Source organism: Prionailurus viverrinus, chromosome B4, assembly GCF_022837055.1.
Source record: "Prionailurus viverrinus isolate Anna chromosome B4, UM_Priviv_1.0, whole genome shotgun sequence".
Taxonomy (NCBI): domain Eukaryota; kingdom Metazoa; phylum Chordata; class Mammalia; order Carnivora; family Felidae; genus Prionailurus; species Prionailurus viverrinus.
The window spans coordinates 127,182,125-127,189,340 of record NC_062567.1 but is presented as its reverse complement, the minus strand read 5'-3'; the positions used below and the strand labels follow the sequence as shown (position 1 = coordinate 127,189,340).

At 55.1% G+C, this 7,216-nt stretch overlaps 1 non-coding gene across 1 annotated transcript; it reads left to right on the top strand.

Moving 5' to 3' along the window:
* Positions 1-5,833: 5,833 nt before the first annotated feature.
* TRNAP-UGG (transfer RNA proline (anticodon UGG)) lies at positions 5,834-5,918 on the top strand. The gene has a single exon. It is a non-coding gene; the product is annotated as a tRNA-Pro (tRNA).
* The last annotated feature ends 1,298 nt before the right edge of the window (positions 5,919-7,216 follow it).

Genomic DNA, 7,216 nt, shown 5'->3' with positions numbered 1-7,216 from the left:
GTAGCAGCGGGCAACAGCTCTGGGCTTTCCCGCTCAGAGATGTCTGACCTTCCCCAGGAGACTGCTTTCCCCAACCCCGAGGACACAATCGGCAGTGGCGGGCTTCCAGGGCAAATGACAGAGAAAGGTGTGTAGACCAGCTGGGGCTCTACAAGCCCCCTTAACCCTACCCTGCTAACAGCCTCCTATGCCCTGCAGGGGCAGGGCGCCTGGCCTGCTCTAAACCCTTGCTGCTGCAGGGTGGATAAAATCTAATCCTGGTGCCTGCCAAGTCCAGCCCCACCTTCCCCAGAACTTCTTCCTCCCTAAAGCCCCCCGCCGCCCGCCACACACACATTTTCTTATTTTATTTTTGATCCACTGCCTTCGACTGCCCACCCTGTACTGAGCTCTCCTGCCTCAGGACCTTTGCACGGGCTCCCTTCTTTGCACGCGATGCCCCTTCCTCAACTCTTTGCCTGGATTATGTCCACTCATTCCCTCAGTCTCCACGGAAGTGTCGCTTCCTCAAAGATGCCCTCCCTGGGCCCTTCGACTAAGCTGGGTCTCCTCTTTTTTTTTTTTTTTTAAGTTTATTTTTATTTCTTTTGAGAGGAGTCAGAGAGGGGAGGGGCAGAGAGCGAGGGAGACAGAGAAGCCCAAGCAGCTTCCGTGCTCTCAGCACACGGCCCAATGCGGGGCTCGAATTCACAAACCATGAGAGCACGACCTGAGCAGAAATCAAGAGTCGGACACTTAACCGACTGAGCCGCCCCGGCGCCCCCTACTTTATTTGCCCTCCCAGCATCCCCAGCTTCTCTGCCGTTGCACCCACCACAGTTTGTAATCACACGCCTTATTTACATCGTTGCTCACATCCTGGGGGAGCTGTGGCCAGGATCACGGGTCCCGGGAGCCAGACGGCCTGAGTTTACACGAAGGTTTTACCCCGCGCCGGCTGGGTGGCCTTGGCCGAGTTGCCTCGCTTGTCCGCACATCAGTGTCCGTATCTGTAAAATGGGCCAAGAAAAGTGCGTGCTCCCGGCCCTGCTCTGAGAGTTAAACGGGTCGATGAAATACAGCACTTCGATCAGCGAGCGGTCCTTCGCGGGAGCCTCGTCCACGTCTCCCTGGACGGTCACTGTCCGTCTGGGCATTGGCAGGGCCGTGCCCGTTTGCCCACCGGCGGACCGCCGGCCCCATGCTGGCACCGAGCCAATCAACAGCTACCGAAGGAACGAATCTGTGAGCGGTGCGGCGCGCTGTTTCCAAACGCTTCCGGTTTTAAAACGCTTTATCCTTTGAAAGGACTTTATGGACGCCCCTATGATAATAGCTCCCTTCAAGTCGTTATTAATGGAGAGAAATAATGTGATAATATCACCCGGTTGCTGATTCGGCGATGCCTTCACTTCCAGCTTTTCTCTTAGTCTCGATGCTTGAAAAAGAGCCTCCTGGGGGTGCCTGGGTGGCTCAGTCGGTTAAGCATCCGACTTCGGCTCGGATCATGATCTCACGGTTCGTGAGTTCAAGCCCCGCGTCAGGCTCTGTGCTGACGGCTCAGAGCCTGGAGCCTGTTTCCAATTCTGTGTCTCCCTCTCTCTCTGACCCTCCCCCATTCATGCTCTGTCTCTCTCTGTCTCAAAAATAAAGGTTATGGGGCGCCTGGGTGGCGCAGTCGGTTGGGCGTCCGACTTCAGCCAGGTCACGATCTCGCGGTCCGTGAGTTCAAGCCCCGCGTCGGGCTCTGGGCTGATGGCTCAGAGCCTGGAGCCTGTTTCTGATTCTGTGTCTCCCTCTCTCTCTGCCCCTCCCCCGTTCATGCTCTGTCTCTCTCTGTCTCAAAAATAAATAAACGTTGAAAAAAAAAAATTTAAAAAAAAAAAAAATAAAAAAATAAAGGTTAAAAAAAAAATTTTTTTTTTTTAAAAAGAAAGAAAAAGAGCCTCCTGAAGGGTGGGAGCCTGGGGCTGCGCAGTCTGCAGACGGGCCGGTGCCCACACACAGATTCGGGTGTGATGTGGGTGCCTGGAGGCAAGCAGGGGCTCAAGTGTACCCAGACTGAGCTGGAGATGGCAGAGAAACACAGGGGACTGGGGGTGGGGGGGGAATGTCAGGTAGGTGGCCACGTGCCCCACGCTGGGAATTCAGGGGGCTGGACTGGGGCTGGGAGTGCGGGAGCACCAGCTTAGGTGCGGAATTGACAGGCAGGGTGGGAGGGGGCCAGGTGTGCCTGGGGGGCTCGGTCGAACTTCTGACTTCGGCGCAGGTCCTGATCTCACAGTTCGTGGGTTCGAGCCCCCCACCAGGCTCTTCACTGTCAGGGCGGAGCCTGCTACGGATCTTCTGTTCCCCTCTCTCTCTGCCCCTCCCCCTCATTCTCTCTCTCTCTCTCTCTCTCTCTAATAAATAAACATTTTAAAAAGAGAGAGAGGGGCACCTGGGTAGCTCAGTCTGTCAAGCGCCAACTTCTGCTCAGGTCATGATGTCGCAGTTTGTGAGTTCGAGCCCCGCATCAGACTCACTGCTGACAGCTCAGAGCCTGGAGCCTGCTTCGGATTCTGTGTCTTCCTCTCTCTCTGTCTCACTGCCCCTATCCCGCTCGCACTCTGTCTCTCTCTCTCTCTCTCTCAAAAATAAATAAACATTAAAAAATTAAAAAAAAAAAAAAAGAAGAAGAAGAAGAAGAAGAAGAAGAAGAGGGGCGTCTGGGTGGCTCATAAGTTAAGCATCTGAGTTCAACTCAGGTCATGATGTCGCGGTTCGTGAGTTCAAGCCCCACGTGGGGCTCTGTGCTGACCGCTCCGAACCTGGGAGCTGCTTCAGATTCTGTGTCTCCCTCTTTCTCTCTGCCCCTCCCCCCTCCTCAAAAATAAATAAACATTTTAAAAAAGAAGAAGAAACCAGGAGGACTGCTGGCTACCAGTTACAGGCAGGGACAGGGCTGGAGACTCTGGGATGTGGGTTTTTACTCCACACAAAGTATCAAAGAAATCAAAACAAGGCGATCATCTTTAATGAAACCAAACTTAAGGACACGTCACGAGAGGAGCCATGCTGGCTCTCTGCAAAATTCCACTTTTAAATAGCTTCGATTGAGAGCTAGGTTCCTCTCAGGAACTTCTATCCAGCGTGGGAGCCAGCTGTGCCCCCATTCTTGCTTGTTCTCTGCCACGGGGCAGATTTACACAAGTAAAGTTCACCATCAGTGTCACCACCCGGGGCCAGCTAAAAGCTTAAGGGCCCCGCACCAAGTGCTTACTGCCAGGATTGTGACATCGTGGGTTAGGAAGCTTTCTGTTATATACACTCGGGCCCATTCATTCATTCAATAATGCCAGGCTCTGTGCTAGGTGCCAGGGACACAGCCGAGGGCAGGTTCAAGGTCCCTGCACGTAGGGAGTTTGCAGCCTCGTGGGAAAGATACCAACTAAACAAGCAGCAGACCTGAGGGGTGGGCAGGGTCTAAAGTGCGACACAGGTGCTCAGGGTATACCCCAGGTTCTGGGAGGACGGAGAGACAGGAGCCGGGTTCCGTTCCTTCTAGTGTCCTGTGCGATGTTGAGCGCACTTATTAGCCTCTCTGGTCCCTGCTTTCCCAAATGATCAGGAGGAAAAGGCCGTAGGGACTAGGAAAAGTAGCCTTGGACCCCGGGAGGCTATAAGAGACCGTGGCGGAGACAGAGAAGGCACTGACCTTGTCTGCTCTCTTCCCCACTGCGGAACCTTCTTGGCTTGAATTGTGTATAACTCAGAAGATGATCGGAAGACGAATCTCACTGTGTCTCAGGTGACTGTGGGAGTCTGTGTACTCTGCCCCTCATTGGTCTTGGGTGGCCAGGTGGTCCCGTTTCGAGTGATATTAATGTAAAGAGGAATCTCCAGAGGGCCCGGTGAATGGCAGTTTGCTCCAAGGTAAAGTTTTTCCTCTTCAATGGAAGAGAAAGCCACGTGAGGTGTAGGCTCCTTTGCTCCTTCTCTTCCCTTCCTATTTTGGACAGTTGTGTGCGGATGTGATGCCTGGAGCTGTGGCAGCCATCTTGTGACCGTGAGATGTCAAGCCTAAGCACAAGGACCCACCTGCTGAGAGTGCTAACACAGCAGACGGTACAATGGACTGAATGTGTGTGTCCCCCCGGCTTTCACAGGTTGAAATTCCTAATCCCCGATATGATGGTCGTGGCAGGTGGGGCCTTTGGGAGGTAATTACGTCACAAAGGCGGAGCCCTCTTGAATGAGGTTCATGCCCATATGAAAGAGACCCGAGAGGTCTCTCTCGCTCTCTGCCAAGCCTGGATCCAGGCAGTCGGCAACTAGGAAGAGGGTTCTCACCAGAGCCCAACCGTGCTGGCGCCCTGATCTTGGACTTCCAGCTTCTGGACCGTTGTTTATAAGCCACACAGTCTGCGGTACTTTGCTGTAGAAGCCCAAACTGACTAAGACAGATGGAGAGAACGAGGATACCGGATGACATCGCCAAGCTGGGGCATCGACCCTGGGCCGTCCGCCGTCCAGACGCCTGGCTAAGTAAGCGACAGATGTCCTCATGGGTTAAGCTACCGAGAGCCGAGTTTTGGGTTGGTACAGCCACACATTTCTAGCTCCTTCTCCACCTTCAGAGCCAGGTGAACCATTATCTCCTTCAGCCAGTTTTTCGAGAAATGTTTGCTGACCACCAACAAGCATTTATTAAGCACCCCTACGGCCCCTGCTTTGTTTTGGGTGACCGTTTGGTGGGAGGGCCATTATTACAATGAATAGTAGCAAAATAGACCGATAGTCATGAGCTGGATGATTGAATTGATTATAAATTACAATGAGTTGCATGTTTCAAACAGTGGGGTACTGGAATAGAAAATGTCAGAGTGGCCCCTCTGGGTAGAATAGTCAAGGAAGGCCTCTTGGGGAGGAAATATCTAAGCAGAGCCCTGAACGAGTGCACAGTGCAGGGCAGGGAGGTTTCCGGGCAGGGGAATGACCTGGGCAAAGGTCCTGAGGTAGGAAACAGCTCATGCAGCAGGCCGGGGTGGGACCACCAGGGACAGCACGGGGTCTGACTGTGCTCAGTTTTACGACCGTGCCTGTGTCCGGAAACAGAAACGCCGGGCGGTCCCATCTCCCTGTTAATGTCACCAAGCTGGACTTCTCCTTCCTGGCCCTGGCTGCCTCCAGGCTCCTCCACCTCCTCCCGTGGCTGAGTCAGGCTGGCCAGGGACGGACGAGACGAAGACACAAAGACGGCATGTTAAAGCAACATTGAAAGTGCCTCATGTGGCCACCGATCCCCGGGCTTTTCGGGGAGTGGAGACTCTACCACGAAGCATGGCTGAGCCCTGGTTAGCAGCTGGTGGCCTCTGCCATCAGAAGACAGCATGGGCGCAGGTTCTGAGACACTCCCGGGGTGAATCAGCTCTTGGGGCAGAGAGAGAGAGAGAGAGGGATTGAGAAGGGAGAGGAAGGGAAGGAGGAGGGGAGAGGGGGAGAGGGGAGGGATTTGGCTCAGAATGTCTTGGGTCTCTTCCCTCTGCAGCCTGGTCACATCCTTCCTCCTGTGACATTTATTGTTGTGGACTGTATGTTTCAGACACCAAGTCTTAGCATCCTGGAACACCGAGAACCTTAGAGATCAAGTCAGGCCTGCCTAACACCCAAGTGAGGGGGAGGGAGGGCCACAGGGCACTGCCAGAACCTCTGAGATCTGAATCACATGCCCCATGGTTGGACCCTCGGCCCCCAGTGCGGGGTCTCTGGGTCTTGGTGTCCCCAGGCCCCCTCCCCAGGCTGCAATCTCACGTGTGTCCATTTCCACATCTGTGAAAAGGAATAGATAAAAGAATGTGCCAGGAGGGGGGGCGCCTGGGTGGCTCAGTTGGTTGAGCATCCGACTTGGGCTCGGGTCACAATCTCACGGTTCGTGGGTTCAAGCCCCACGTCAGGCTCTGTGCTGACGGCTCGGAGCCTGGAGCCCGCTTCGGATTCTGTGTCTCCCTCTCTCTCAGACCCTCCCCCGTTCATGCTCTGTCTCTCAAAAATAAATGTTAAAAAACATTTTAAAAAGAGAGAGAGAGAGTGCCCTGGAGAACTCTGCCCTGGAACATGCTCAGAACAGGGGCTGCCTCTACCTGAACACGGCAAGTGCTCAGGAGGGTTGTTACTTGCCACCGAGGCTTCTCAAGCCAGAGACAGGTGGCAGCTTACCTATGGCCGTCCAGTGAGTCTGGGTCCGGGGCTGGAACCCTGGCTTCCAGGCTGGCGCTATGTCACTGAGCTCGCCAAGATTTGCTGGCAGCTGGCACTTTTCTTCACCACCTGGGGAGATGCTCTGTCCAGGCACCAAGCTGCTGTTCACAATCAAACAGAGACTCACGGCGTCTCCCCAGGGGCACATGGATCTGAACCACATACAGATGCCTGAATCTGAACCACAGACACATACACACACACACACACACACACACACACACCAGGCTGTTCACGCCCCAGGCACCCAGGCCTCCTCCTGGACCCCATGACCTTCTCGGTCCTTCTTTTCATCCTTTCTCTCCCTCTGCCACCCACAGATTGTGACTGTCCTCCCCAAAGCCCCAGCCCGTCACTTGAAAGAGGGGGGAGTGTTGTCAGCCTTCACTGGCAACCGGAAGGCAAAACTTCTGCTCCCAGCCTAGGCTCGTGGTGTCCCAGCTCACCTGGAGGGCCAGAGGAGGCCGTGGGGTGGAGGTTCCAGCCAGAGCCAGCTTCCGGCTGAGGGCCTCCAGTTGGGGCCACCTCCTCCAACCCTCATCCCCCCCAAGGGTGTCCTGGGGCAGCTAAGTGTTCTGACTGAAGCCCCCTGAGGGTGGGGGGTGGGGGAAGCCGGGGGTCTTCATGATCTCCCCCATCCGGGCAGCTTAGGAAGCTGTGGGGCTGGAAGGATCCCTCCTGTTCATCTAATCCCGCCCCTCCTCCCAGATGGGGTGGTTGAGGCTCAGAGAGGGGAGGACATTTGCCCAGAGTCCCACAGTAGAACCAGACTCCCAGCCTGGGCTCTATCCTCCCTCACTCTGAGGGCTGTGGGGTCGATCACAAGCCCGCCGCTGACCCCAGAAAGCACTGTCCACCACCGCCCATCAGCCCCTTCTCCACAGCCCTCCAGGCCCTCCAGACACTGGCTGCAGTTCCCAAGGCAGAGACCTCCTGGCTCCTTTGTGACGGTCTCCAGAGTCAGAGACCTTCCCAGAGCCTGTCGAGACTCAGCTGT